General features: G+C 42.9%; 1 protein-coding gene across 2 annotated transcripts in view; it reads left to right on the top strand.

Annotated features, from left to right (window-relative positions):
• The window catches only part of PSMD1 (proteasome 26S subunit, non-ATPase 1), a 100720-nt gene that overhangs the window by 55711 nt on the left and 30507 nt on the right, over positions 1-14502 (top strand). The window lies entirely within an intron of this gene.

The following is a 14502-nucleotide window of genomic DNA, read 5'->3' as shown; positions in this document are numbered from 1 at the left end:
TATGTAATTCTGCTTTTCAAATAAATAAATAAAACTTGATCCTCTCTTGGCTTGAGAGATACCCAAACTCGTTCTTTGTCTCTTTTTATAGATTCATTCATTTATTTAAAAGGCAGAGTGAAAGAGATTGATCTTCCATCCCCTGATTTACTCCCTAAATGGCCACAACAGCCAGGGCTAAGCCCTCCTCCTGGGTCTCCCTCTTGGGTGGCAGGGTCCCAAGCACCCCGACCATCATCTGCTGCCTTCCCCAGCACATCAGCACAAAGATGGTTTAGAAGGGGAGTAGCCAGGACTCACACCAGCACACCAGTATTGGATGCTGGCAGTGTCACAGGTGACAGCTCAACCTGTTGCACCATGGGGCAGCCCCTTTCTTTTAGCTCTTTGAGTGTTTTTAAGATAGTTAATTTAAGTCCAATTCCTGGGCTTCCTCAGGAATGATTTCATTCTTTTTCCCCCTTGAATGGCCTGTACCTTCCTCTTTACATGCCTTATAACTTTTGGTGGAAACTGAACAGTTTGAATATTTTGATGTGACAACTCAGAATACCAGATTCTTCCTTCTTCCTGGAATTTATTCTTGCTGCTTGTTTTGCATTGTTGTTTGTTCAGTAACTTTTTGAAAGTATTTTTATGAAGTCTGTATCCTTTGTCAAATATGGCCACTGCAGTCTGTGTTTTGTTAGCAAAGTGATTAGCTAGTGTTTTGACAGTTTCCTTAAACACACTGTGCCAAGAAAAGAAACAAGAAGAAAGAAAAGAAAAAATACTTTCCCAGTCTCTGCAGATTGGTTCTGTGCTAGCACGTTCCTTTAAACTGAGCCAGGTATTTTACCACTCTGCCTTAGCCTTCACCTCCTGCTTGTGCAAAGCCTCAGGTGAAAGTTTAAACTGAGCCAGGTATTTTACCACTCTGCCTTAGCCTTCACCTCCTGCTTGTGCAGAGCCTCAGGTAAAAGTTTAGGGTTTCTCAGGCCTTTTCTGAGTAGGTGTCCAACCCTGGCCATGTATATGTTATTCCTGATTGTGGTATACATAGCAGCTTTTAAAAGTCCTTATTACAGGGCTGGCACTGTGGCACAGTGGGTTAAGCTGCCACCTGTGAAGTCAGCATCCCAAATGGGCAGCAGTTGGAGTTCCTGCTGCTCTACTTCCAGTCCAGTAGAGGATAGCCCAAGTCCTTAGGCCCCTGTTCCCACATGGGTGACCTGGATGGAGTTCCAGGCTCCTGTCTTCAGCCTGACCCAGCCCTGGCTATTGAGCCATTTGGAAAGTGCTTCTCCCTCTCTGTAACTCTGCCTTTCAAATAAATAAATAAATCTTTAAAAAACAAACAAACACTGAGTCAGGGAAACAAAGGGAAGCCATTGTACTGGAAGTTGAAACAGCCACAATTCTGTCAGTGTTGCTTCCTCTGGCATTAGCAGTGTATACCAGGAAGCTGCTGCCAGTCTGGGGAGAGGGTGATCAATCATAGGTAGACCACTTAAATGCTGCAGTACTCTCTTAGCATAATACAGAAGCCTTTTTTTTTTTTTTTTTTTTTTTTTTTTTAACAGGCAGAGTTAGTGAGAGACAGAGACAGAGAGAAAGGTCTTCCTTCCTTTGGTTCACTCCCCCAAATGGCCACTACAGCTGGCACGCAGCGCCAATCCGAAGCCAGGAGCCAGGTGCTTCCTCCTGGTCTCCCATGCAGGTGCAGGGCCCAATCACTTGGGACAGAATCCAGTGCCCCGACCGGGACTAGAACCCTGGGTGCCAGTGCCACAGGCAGAAGATTAGCCTAGTGAGCCACGGTGCCGGCCAGAAGCTTTTTCATTAAACTTTTTTTTTTTTTTTTTTTTTTTTTTTTTTGATAGGCAGAGTGGACAGTGAGAGAGAGAGACAGAGAGAGAAAGGTCTTCCTTTGCCGTTGGTTCACCCTCCAATGGCCGCCGCTGCAGCCGGCGCACCGCGCTGATCCGATGGCAGGAGCCAGGATCCAGGTGCTTTTCCTGGTCTCCCATGGGGTGCAGGGCCCAAGCACCTGGGCCATCCTCCACTGCACTCCCTGGCCATAGCAGAGAGCTGGCCTGGAAGAGGGGCAACCGGGACAGAATCCGTCGCCCCGACCGGGACTAGAACCCGGTGTGCCGGCGCCGCAAGGTGGAGGATTAGCCTATTGAGCCACGGCGCCAGCCCATTAAACTTTTCCTCACTTGTTCTTTTTGTTTTTAAGATTTACTTACTTATTTGTTTGAAATAGTAACAGAGAGAGTAAGAGAGCTCATCCATACACTGATTAACTAGCCAAGTGGCCACAACAGCCAGGGCTGGGCCAGGCCAAAGCCAGGAGCCAGGAACTCCATCCAGGTCTCTGACATGGATGGCAGGGACCAAGCATGTGGGCTGTCATCTGCTGCCTTTCCTAGGTGTGTTAGCAGGGAGCTGGATCAGAAGCAGAGCAGCTAGGACATGAACCAGTGCTCCAGTATGAGATGCCAGCATCACGGGTGGCATCAGTGTGCCATGACACTGACTCCTGATGTAATTTTTATTAGATTCCGGAGTTGTGTAAACATTGATCTAGGCAACTTTATTTGAGACGGAGTTACAGTGAGAAGTAGAGACAGAGAGAGGTCTTGCATCCACTTGTTCACTCCCCAGATGGCCGCAATGGCCGAGCTGTGCCGATCTGAAGCCAGGAGCCAGGAGCTTCCTCTGGGTCCCCAACGTGGTTGAAGGGGCCCAGGGACTGCTTTCCCAGGCCATAGCAGAGAGCTGAATCAGAAGAGGAGCAGCTGGGACTAGAAACCACACCCATATGGGATGCCGGCACTTCAGGCCAGGGCTGAGAAGAGAGGGAGAGATCTTCATCTGCTCGTTCACTCCCTGTATAGCCACTACAACCAGGGCTGGGACAGGCTGAAGCCAAAAGCCAGGAGCTTCTTCCCGATCAGCCATGTGGGTACAGAGGCCCAAGCACTAGGGCCATCTGCTGCTTTCCCAGGCACATTAGCAGGGAGCTGGATAAAAAGTGGAGCAGCCAGGACTTGAACCAGCACCAGCCCCTTTTTTTCTGTTATTGGAGAGCTCCCATTCATTGGTTCATTCCCAAATACCCTCAACAGCCAGTATTGGGCTGGGGCCACAGCTGGGAGCTGGAAACTCCCCTGTAGATGGCAGGAGCACAACTACTGAAGCCATCGCCAGTGTCCCCAGATTCTGCATTAGCAGGAAGCCGGAGTGCTGAACTGGAGCTGGGTATCAATTCCAGGTACTCCACTGTGGAGTGTAGGTGTCTGAACTGCTAGGCTAATGCTCGCCCCCAACTTTTTGATTAGTTTAGATTTGTGTGAGTTCCGAATGTGATCTCTGATTTTTTAAGAGCTTTGCTTTTTGTTATGGTTAGCTAACAATTAAAAAAAATTATTTTTATTTGAAAGAAGATCTTCCATCCATTGGTTCATTCCCCAGATGCCTCTAATAGCCATGCCTGGGCCAGGTTGAAGCCAGTATCCTGGAACTTCATCCAGGTCTCCCAGTGGCTGGGACCCAAAAGTACTTGAACTGTCACCTGCTTCCTCCCGGAATGCACGTATTATCTGGGAGCTGGATTAGAAGCTGAGGAGCCAGGACATGAACCAGGCACTCTGACATCGTTTGCAGCTGGTAGCAGGCTTCCCACACAGTGACTTAATCGCTCCGCCAAATGCCAAACTTTTTTATATGAAGCCTACGAATCTACTTTTTTCTGACCTCCTTGAGATTTCTCCCTCATTTCAGCAACACTGGAAAGGAATTAATCTTCTTGGAAATGTACCAAAAGCTTGCTCAAAAGGATGTTAAATTTTTAGTTTTCCAGAGTCCAAGAAACTGATATGGTAGTACTAAATTTGTAAATTTGTTTATGGCATGATCTACGTGGTTTTGGTTTTTTATAATTTTTTGCCATGTGCTAGTACTTTATTTGTAGTACATAGGAAATTCTAATAAAGTAAAAACTTATAAATAGCAATAATTTAGGATATGGAGCTGTGTGGAACAGATGTATATTTGGGATGGTAAGTTATTTTCTTTCTCAGTTATTTTCTTGAAAATGAAATTTTTTATGTCCTGCATTATGATACACACAAAATTCGAACAAGTATCTCCTCTCCTTTCCTTACCCGTAATGAATTTTTTTTCTTAATACTATTATGAACTTTATACACATCCAAAAGCTAAAGGAAAACAAGAAAAGTTGCTGGAATTCTCACACATGTAGCTAGCAGGTTTATAATTATCTGAGTAAATATACTTTTAAATTCAGCATGTCAAAGTATATGTGAGAAAGCTAGGTCATAAGTAACACATTATTTGCTTATAAAATTATTTCCCAAATATTGATTTCCTTTCTATTTACCTTCCCTGGCCCCGTAAAATCTATTTTTTCAGTGTCTTGACCATTTCTAGATTTTTATTTTTCTAAATATGTTCATGGAGACTTGTTAACAGGAAATGAACCGTTCTTCTTAATCAAGGATTAATCATTTAACTTTTATTATAAATGCTGATCTAAAATATCTAAACATTTTAGAGAAATTATTTTCTGATGTTATCTAAGAGGCCAGTGTTTATATAGAAGGGTTAAAATTTAGGAAATTGGGGCCAGCGCTGTGACATGGTAAGTTAAGGCTCCACCTAGGTGATGACATCCCATGTGAATGCCAGTTTGTGTCCCAGCTGCTGCTCTTCTGATCCAGCTGTCTGCCAACGGCCTGGAAAGACAGTAGAGGATGGCCCAAGTGCTTGGGCCCCTGCATCCACATAGGAGACCCAGAGAAGCTCCTATCTCCTGGCTTTGGATCAGCCCATCTCTGACCCTTGTAGCCATTTGAGGAGTGAATCAGTGGATGGAAGGCCTTTCTCTCTGTCTTTCCCTCTCTCTATCTGTAACTGCCTCTCAAATAAATAAATAAATATTAAAAAAAATTTTAGGGAATGTCAGAGTTATCTAAAATAATGGGAAAAAAAGCTTGATGAACTGATAGTGAAGATTTAGTGTGTTTTCTTTTTAATCTGCAGATTCTCTGACCTTGTGTTTTTCTTCCATTTTCCCATCTTGCAGTTCATTTGGTGAAGAAGTCTGTTTAATTTCCCATACTGTGCATTTTGCTGATTGTATCTCTGTGTAGTTCAGTGTATTGTTTGAACCTATTTCCTATAAATTGATAGTTGGATCCTAAAGCTAGATCACATTTAGGTTCAGGTGTTGTTTTTGAGGAACAGGGCTGGCAGTACAGCTAAAGTCTAATTGTACCTCTTTTCATGGTGTTAGCAGTCATTAATAATCGTGTTGACAGTCATTAATCTTTACATGTTGAGAAAATGGTGGTATAATTTTATCTTTTTTATTGACTTTTAATTTTGTATATACATGCATCGTGTATATGTGTGCATGTGTGTAAAAAGATTAATGTGTACAGATTTGGCTTTCAGTGAATGTTTGCATTCCAGCCACTGCTTTGAAAGATTCCTTTGTCCTTTTAGAGCTGCCTGCTGGAACATTGAAGTAAACATCTAAGAATATTATGGTCTTACTGTGCTCTTGAAGAGATTTAATGTCTAAGCTAATGTACTGAACTATTTGTCATTCCTTATCTTAACTCTTGTTTTTCTGAAAAATATATCAGAAGGTGAAACTGTTATTAGGCTTAGAAACTGACATCTTTTTATGCTTGCGTTTATAGCTCTCACAATGTGTTTCAGTCTCTACTCTGATCACCTGGGTCAAGCTCTGCGTTAGGCTCCCTGTATTTTATCTTTCCAGGCAAAATTGTTTCTGGGCTTCATGAAATTGTTAGGCCGGCGCCGCAGCTCACTAGGCTAATCCTCCGCCTTGCAGCGCCGGCACACCGGGTTCTAGTCCCGGTTGGGGCGCCGGATTCTGTCCCGGTTGCCCCTCTTCCAGGCCAGCTCTCTGCTGCGGCCCAGGAGTACAGTGGAGGATGGCCCAAGTGCTTGAGCCCTGCACCCCATGGGAGACCAGGATAAGTACCTGGCTCCTGCCATCGGATCAGCACAGTGTGCTGGCCGCAGTGGCCATTGGAGGGTGAACCAACGGCAAAAGGAAGACCTTTCTCTCTGTCTCTCTCACTATCCACTCTGCCTGTCAGAAAAAAAAAAAAAAGAAGAAGAAATCGTTAATACCCTTTGGGAAACAAAACCTACGTACGAGTCCTATCCCTCTCAGAAGATTTTTCTACTGAAGAAAAGCATGTGAATGTTGTGGTTACTTGGAGAATAGTATATATGATATCTTTTATTTATTGTTTGTGTAATAATGTTTGAGCAATGTCGGTCATAAAATAAATGAAATTTTAAGATCGATTTGAGGATAAGCTGTTTCCTGTGAAGGATAGCACTTTCCTGGGAGTCAGTTTGCTACAGAATATCTCACCCTTTCTGCAGTCGAGAGGCAAGTTAGTAAGTAGCCTCTGTAATATTAGCTCCCTAAAAATTTGATGAGAAAATCAGAAGGTCAGAATTCTACATATTATCATAATATTACCATATTGTTTTGTTTTTAATTTTTTGTTTATGGTGTAGCAGTTAAGACACCATTTGTTAGACCTGCATCCTACACTGGAGCGCCTACGTTCGGTCCGGGCTTTGGTTTCTCACTCCAACTTTCTGCTAATGTGTACCCTGCTAGGCAGTAGGTGATGTCTCAAGTATTTGGGTCCCTGCTTTTTGTGGGAGACCTAGATTGAGGTCTTGGCTCCTGGCTTTTCTTCAACCTGACCCAGCCCTGGCTGTTTTGGGCATATGGGAGTGAACAAGTGAGTGGAAGATCTGTGCATATGTTTGGGGATGCGGTGTGTGTGTGTGGAGGGGGTTGTCTAGCTTTCAAATAAAATTTAAAAATTCTTTATTTGAGAAAAGAGAGATGTGTCATCTGATGGTTCACTCCCCAAAATGTCTGCTGGCCAGGGCCAAAGGTGGGAGCTGAGAACTCAATTCAGGTCTCCCATGTAGGTGGCAGGGACCCAGTTACTTCAGCTACCACTGCCATCCCCCTGGTAGCAAGAAACTAAAATCAGGAACTTGAGCCAAGAATCAAAACAAATTACTCTGATGTGGTATCTGGATGTCTCAATCTTTTTATAAAAAGGTTTAATTTATTTGTAAGGCAGAGAGAGAGAGGGAGAGGGATCCTTTGTCTACTGATCCACTACCCAAAAAGCTGCAGTTCTAGGGCTGGGCCAGGCTAAAGCCAGGAGCCTGGAACTCCATCTGGGGTTCCTATTTGGATGGCAGGGTTCCAAGCACTCAGACCACCTTCTGCTGCCTTTTCAGGTGCATTAGCAGGAAGTTGGATTAGAAGCAGAGCAACCAGCACTCTGATTTGGAATGCTGGCATCACAGGTGGCAGCTTAACCCACTGTCCCACAATGCAGGCTCCAGTATTTTCATTTTAACACCACTAGGGTAAATACCCATCCCGTCCCTGTCCCCACCTCCCACATATTGTTTTGAATGAAACTTTGGACATGAGTCAAACTATATTTTTTAAAAATAAGATTCCAAACTACAGCATATTAGTAGCCAAATTCCTGGGTCTGTTGCAACTCAAATATCTGGTTATGTATTTAGACTTTAAAGGTAGCTTATTATTTTACTCTATCACCAATTCTCCCCAGCATGCTTGAGGTAGAGCAGATGTTGTTTCATGCATCCAGCAACAAAGACCTAGAGAGAGTGAGTGAATGTCATCCTGTTGACAAATGGCTGCATTAGAATTGGAATCCAGGCCGGCGCCGCGGCTCACTAGGCTAATCCTCCGCCTAGCGGCGCCGGCACACCGGGTTCTAGTCCCGGTTGGGGCGCCGGATTCTGTCCCGGTTGCCCCTCTTCCAGGCCAGCCCTCTGCTGTGGCCCGGGAGTGCAGTGGAGGATGGCCCAGGTGCTTGGGCCCTGCACCCCATGGGAGACCAGGAAAAGCACCTGGCTCCTGGCTCCTGCCATCGGATCAGCGCGGTGCGCCGGCCGCAGCGCGCCAGCCACGGCGGCCATTGGAGGGTGAACCAACGGCAAAGGAAGACCTTTCTCTCTGTCTCTCTCTCTCACTGTCCACTCTGCCTGTCAAAAAATTAAAAAAAATTTAAAAAAAAAAAAAAAGAATTGGAATCCACCAGCTTCCTGCTAATGTGCACCCTGGGAAGCAGCAATGGCTGAGTTCTCAGAGACTTGGGTCCCTGCCAACCATGTGGGAGACCCTCACTGAGTAACCAGCGCCTGGCCTGGCCTGGCCTGCCCTTAGCTGGTGTGGGTATTTGGGAAATGAACCAGCTGATGGGAAAGATTCTCTAATTTTCATATTCTCTCTCTCTCTCTCTCTCTGTTTCTCTCTCTCTTTCTGTTTCTCTCTCTCCCTCTTTCAAATTAAAGAAAAAGTTAGTAAAAATAGAATTCACATCCAGATCTCTCTTTTTTCTAAACTTATGTTCTCTTTATCGTAATAAACTGCAGAATATTGGAAGGAATCACTGTATTAATTTCCCGTGAGAAATGATCAGAGCCTGGTGACAAGGCAATGGAAACAGAAATAAGACTTGAGAATTTTACTTGTCTTGGTGGCAGATTAAATGTAGAGAATGAGGGGATGAAATGACTGATGTGAGTTTCCTAGGTGTATAGAAGAGTGGTCACTGTGGGACTGCCAGCAGTTCCTTCTTTCTGTGTGCTGATTTAGATATTTATGATGTGTTTGGCTAAAGACATTCCGTAGCGATTCAGGGTGCTGCTCAGAGTATTTATTCGGAATCTGTCGGTAGGGATTATAAAGTCATTAAATAGGGTGGGTGTAGTCAGTTCCTCAATATTGTATTAATCCTCTGACACTGTGGTGCTTCCCTAAAGGGAATTATAAATTTTAATCCTACCAGGGGACTATCCTGAAATTTATGGCCTCAAAAATTCCCTCTGTTGGGGTAGGCATTTGGCACAGCAGTTAAGATGCTGGTTGAGGGACCAGCATTGTAGCACAGCAGGTTAAACTGCCAGCTGCAGTGCCGGCATCCCAGATGTGTGGAGTTTGTGTGCTGGCTGCTCCACTTCCTCCTGTCCAGCTCCCTGCTAATGCACCTAGGAGGACAACAGAGGTGGCCCAAGCATTTGGGCTCCTGGTTCCTGGATTCAGCCTGGCACAGCTTGGCCATTGCAGCTATTTGGAGAGTGAACCAGTGGATGAAAGATCTCTCTCGAGGTTTCTCTCTCTCTGTAACTCTGCTTTCAAATAAATAAATAATTTTTTTTAATTTTAAGGTTTATTTCTGCCACAACGAATGAGGTTTTTTTTTGTTTTGTTTTTTAAGATTTATTTATTTGAAAGGCAGAATTACAGAGAGGCAGAAGCAGAGAGAGAGGTCTTCCAGTCTTCCATCTGCTAGTTCACTCCCTAGATGGCTGTAATGGCCAGAGCAGCACCTATCTGAAGCCAGGAACCCCTTCCAGGTCTCCCACGTGGGTGAGGGGCCCAAAGACTTGGGCCATCTTCCACTGCTTTCCCAGGCCACAGCAGAGAGCTGGATCGGAAGAGAAGCAACCAGGGCACAAACTGGCGCCCATATGGGATGTTGGCACTGCAGGTGACAGTGGCTACCCGCTGCATCACAGTGCTGACCCCAGTAAATCTTTTTTTTTTTTTTTTTAAAGATTTATTTATTTATTTGAAAGTCAGAGTTACACAGAGACAGGAGGGGCAGAGAGAGAGAGAGTTCTTCCATCTGATGGTTCACTCTCCAATTGGCTTCAACAGCCGGAGCTGCGCCGATCCGAAGCCAGGAGCCAGGAGCTTCTTCTGGGTCTCTCACGCGGGTGTAGGGGCCCAAGGACTTGGGCCATCTTCCACTGCTTTCCCAGGCCACAGCAGAGAGCTGGATCGGAAGAGAAGCAACCAGGGCACAAACTGGCGCCCATATGGGATGTTGGCACTGCAGGTGACAGTGGCTACCCGCTGCACCACAGTGCTGACCCCAGTAAATCTTAAAAAGCCAAAACAGGTGCTGGTTAAGACACCTGCATTTCATATCAGAGTGCCTGGGTTCAGTGCCCAGCTCCACTTCTATTCCAGCTTTCTGCTGATGTGCACCATGGGAAGCAGATGCTGGCCTAAGCTCTTGGGTTCCTGACACCCACACAGAAGACCCAGCTTAAGTTCCTGACCTCCCATCCCGGCTTCAGCCAGGCAGCCATGGGCCTTTGGAATGACTCAGCACATGGAAAACCAACCAGTTAGTCAACGTTTTTTAAAAATGTTTTATTTCTGTCTGTGATGGTCATGCTAAAACATTGTTTCTGCCTTTATACATATATTGCCGTGGTGTGGGGAGGACACTATATTCTTGAAAGCATCTAGATGTGTTAATATGATTTATTGTTGAGATTTCATACAGTATTCTATAAACAGTAGTTAAAAGCCAGTGTGTTGAAAGAAAGGAATTCATATGTGCAGTTTATGGCTGGATGATATTGCAATGACTTTTGTGTATGCCATTGTAGAATTTCTGCTCTGAAAATTTTGTATGAATAGTAGCGTTGGCAACATGACTGGTAACTTTAAGTCAAGAAATTTTATTGAAACAGCACATCAGGATACAGTTACTCTATTTCAGCATGTGTTTCATTTTTTGAAAGTAGACATGACTTCTTTTCATTAAATACTTATATACTTGGGATTAGAGTAATGTTTTTACATGTTGCTGCCTATACCTCATGATGACCCAGAAGTAAAGAGGTTGCTTGTTTTATCATTTCCTTTATACGATACTGTATAAACTAGATTTTAAAACCTCAAAGGCTATTACATTTAAATATTAGACCCCCCAAATTATATGTATCTGCTTATTTAATGGGGTAAGGGAGACCCTGGGGCAGAAAAAGATTTAGAACTACTGTATCAGATGATTTGCAAATAGTCACTAAGTCCTAAGGGAGCTTAAACCATGACCCAGATTTTCCAAATATTTGTCACAGTTTAAATTCACTACCCTGTACATAAGTGCTAAGTAAATGTAATTAGACCCTGCCTACCCAATCGAGAGAGGTTCCTACAAATAATACCTACATTTGTCTAATACTTTATAGTTTTCAAAGCATTTCACATGCATTATCTCATTTTGTTATCAGAACAACTAGCTTAGTAGGGCAGGTAGAACCATAATTCATACCTGTGCTATGATTTGAACAGGCTCTTGAATGGATGGGATTTTAAGTTTAGGATTAGGAAGAAGACTAAGCAGACTATAGTGTCAACATAGGCAAGAAATGGGGAGGAACATGGGGGTACAGTGAATGATACACTGACTAGAATGGCAGCTAAGTTTGGCAGAGGGAAGATTGAAAAGAAGGCTGGGCACCATCTTAGAAACCCGTGGTGCCTGCCATGTTCCCAAGCAGATACTGTACCAGTAGTTCTGATTTTTTTCCCATTATTCCTCAACACAAAACTAATATGGTTCGTCAACTGCCTTTTCCTGATTTTGCTATGCATATACCAGTGTTCATTCCTTTGCCCAAAACATATGTCCTGCTATGAATCATACCCATCCTTAAGTCCCAGGGCAGCTCTCACTTTTGAGGCATTTCATAACCATCTGTGTGGTCTTCATGTTCCAAACTTCAGAGCATTTAAATAAAATTAAAAGGCACTCAGCTTCATGAAATAATACTCATGAGTATGTTAGTTCTCCCTAGTTATGACCATCTATTGAGTAGCTTATAAATTGAAGAGTAAAAGGTAATAGAAAAATGCTGTCATCATTTCCCAGTGCTTAACCTATTAAATGACCTTGAATATAGCAAAAAATACTTACTAAATCTCTTAAGTATAAATTTAGTTTGACTCTTTTTGTCTCTTAAGTAATACAAAATATTATCTATAGTAGCTATTACTGTGCTGATAATTTATGACATAAATTATTTATAAAATAAGTTTATAAAAAATATAGAAGTTCATCTCAGCCCTTGACTATTGAGACAGTTGGAGTGTTGGTGGTTTTATTGTTAGATGGCAAAATCCTTGTGTTTATCAGAAGATTTGGGTATCAAATTATGGGAAGAACTTTAGATTCTTAGTCTAATAGGAGTAAAAATAAAAGTTGAACATTGGGAAGATCAACTATAATAAGTAAAGGGAGCCGGTGCTGAATAACTCCTCAGTAACCTCTTTAGTATAACATCACTTAAAACATCATTTTTATTTCATAGGAACATTACTTATTGAAGAGACCTTGCCCTGTAATAAAGAGCTTTGATTTAGATCTATGATCATTGGTTCATTTTTCAAAGCCATAGAATTGTCAAGTTGAAACAGACATTACAGAGTCACCAGTGCCATTCCTTCTTTCTTCAGATGAGGAAAGAGACCCCAAAGTAACTGGTCGTTTAGACCTTGTCCAAATTGGCCCAGGTGTTTAGAGACAGAACAGGAACTAGAATATGGGTATTCAACTTCCTGATTTCCTTTTATATAACTTTGTTTTTTATCTCAGGATGCATTAACTGAAAGCAAAAATATCATCACTAAATTTTCAGTTATGTGCTCATCTGATTTTTTTATTCCTGCAAAATAATCAAAAAGATCTATCTGTAATTACAGAAACAAAAACCTAGGTGACTTGCTTAATGTCTTACAACTAACAAGTTAGCAAAATTAAAACTAGAGCTCTTCTATTTCCCAGTTCTTTTTGTTTGTTTGTTTATGAAACCCTACTATTTTTCCATGTTGTTGCCATTAGTATTTTTCCACATTATTCATATAAGGATACTTAGTCAAACTGAAAATAATTTTTTTAAAGATTTATTTCCTTATTTGAAAGCCAGAGTTACAGAAAGAGGAGAGACAGAGAGATCTTCCTTCTGCTGGTTCATTCCCCAGATGGCTGCAGCCACCAACACTGGGCCAGGCTGAAGCCAAGAGCTCCATCTCAGTCTCCCACATTGGTGGCAGGGACCCAAGCACCTGGGCCATCTTTTGCTTTTCCCAGCCCATTAACAGGGAGTTAGATCTGAAGTGGAGCAACTGGGATACAAACTAGCACCCATATGGGATACTAGCTTTGCAGGTGGTGCCTTTACCTGCTATGCTGCATCACAGGCCCCAACGATTTTCAAGAAAAATGATGGGCTCTGTTACAGGAGGAAACCTTTTTCTCTCTCTTTCTTTCTTTCTTTCTTTCTTTCTTTCTTTCTTTCTTTCTTTCTTTCTTTCTTTTTTTTAGATGTATATATTTATTTGAAAGACAGAGTTAGAGAGAGACAGAGAGATCTTCCATCTGGTGATTCATGCCCCAAAAGGCCACAAGGCTTAAGGGTAGGCCAAGCTGAATCCAGGAGTCAGGAGTATCTTCTGGGTCTCCTAGGTGGGTAGTAGGTCATCTGCTGCTGCCTTCCTAGGTGTGTTAGCAGAAAGCTGTATTGGAAGTGGAGCAACTGGGACTTGAACTGGTACCCATATTGGATGCAGGCACTGGAGGCAGTGACTTAACCTGCTATGCCACAGCACCAGCCCTACAGAACTTAATTTTAATAATACAGTTTTTATAAACTTGGCTCCTTTTCATTTGAAATTTGAATTTGCCACTTGAGTTTGAGGATGGAAGATAGTTCTTTTATAGATTTGAATTGATTTGTGGTAATAACTGCTTTCATTCATAAGTGTATAGTCCTTTTTTTAAAAGATTTATTTATTTATTTATTTGAAAGAGTTACACACAGGAAGAAGGAGAGGCAGAGAGATAGAGAGCAGTCTTCCATCCACTGGTTCATTCCACAACTGGCCGTAACAATCAGAGCTACCGATCAGGAGCCAGGAGCTTCCTCTGGGTCTCCCACACGGGTACAGGGGCCCAAGGACACGGGCCATCCTCTGCTTCTTTCCCAGGCCATAGCAGAGAGCTGGATTGGAAATGGAGCTTCCAGGACTCTAACCCACGCTCATTTGGGATGCTGGCATTACAAGTGGTGGCTCTACCAGCTACGCCACAGTACCAGCCCCATGTATAGTCCTTATTTAAAAAAAAATTATGAAGTTTGATATATACCCCAAAATGTACATAGAAGCAGCCTATAGCTTGATGCATTTTCACAGCTGACCACACTGGTGTAACCAGCTCCCAGTTCAAGATCATGCTATCACCAGCCTCCCAGAAGCTCCCCTTACTCTGAGCCAATGTTGCTACAGGTCAAGTACTCCAGTAGTTAATTGCATCCTGTTTTTGTTTTTGCCACAAATATGAAGAGGATTTTTTTTTTAAATTTATCTATTACTTCTTACCAATGCAATTGCTAAATGCAAAAAATAATTATTTCCTGATTATCAAGTTTACTCTTTTAATACTCAACTAGAATAATACGAGGGCTCTAAATATTTTATGCAGCTTTGGACCATCCAGGAGTCTCCACAAATGATCTTTGTCTTCTGAGAGAACTGTAGTGACCAGGAAATAAGAAACATGGATATAGAGCAGTGTGCTC

The sequence above is a fragment of the Oryctolagus cuniculus genome, chromosome 3, assembly GCF_964237555.1.
Source record: "Oryctolagus cuniculus chromosome 3, mOryCun1.1, whole genome shotgun sequence".
NCBI lineage: Eukaryota > Metazoa > Chordata > Mammalia > Lagomorpha > Leporidae > Oryctolagus > Oryctolagus cuniculus.
This window is presented reverse-complemented; position numbering and strand designations above follow the sequence as displayed.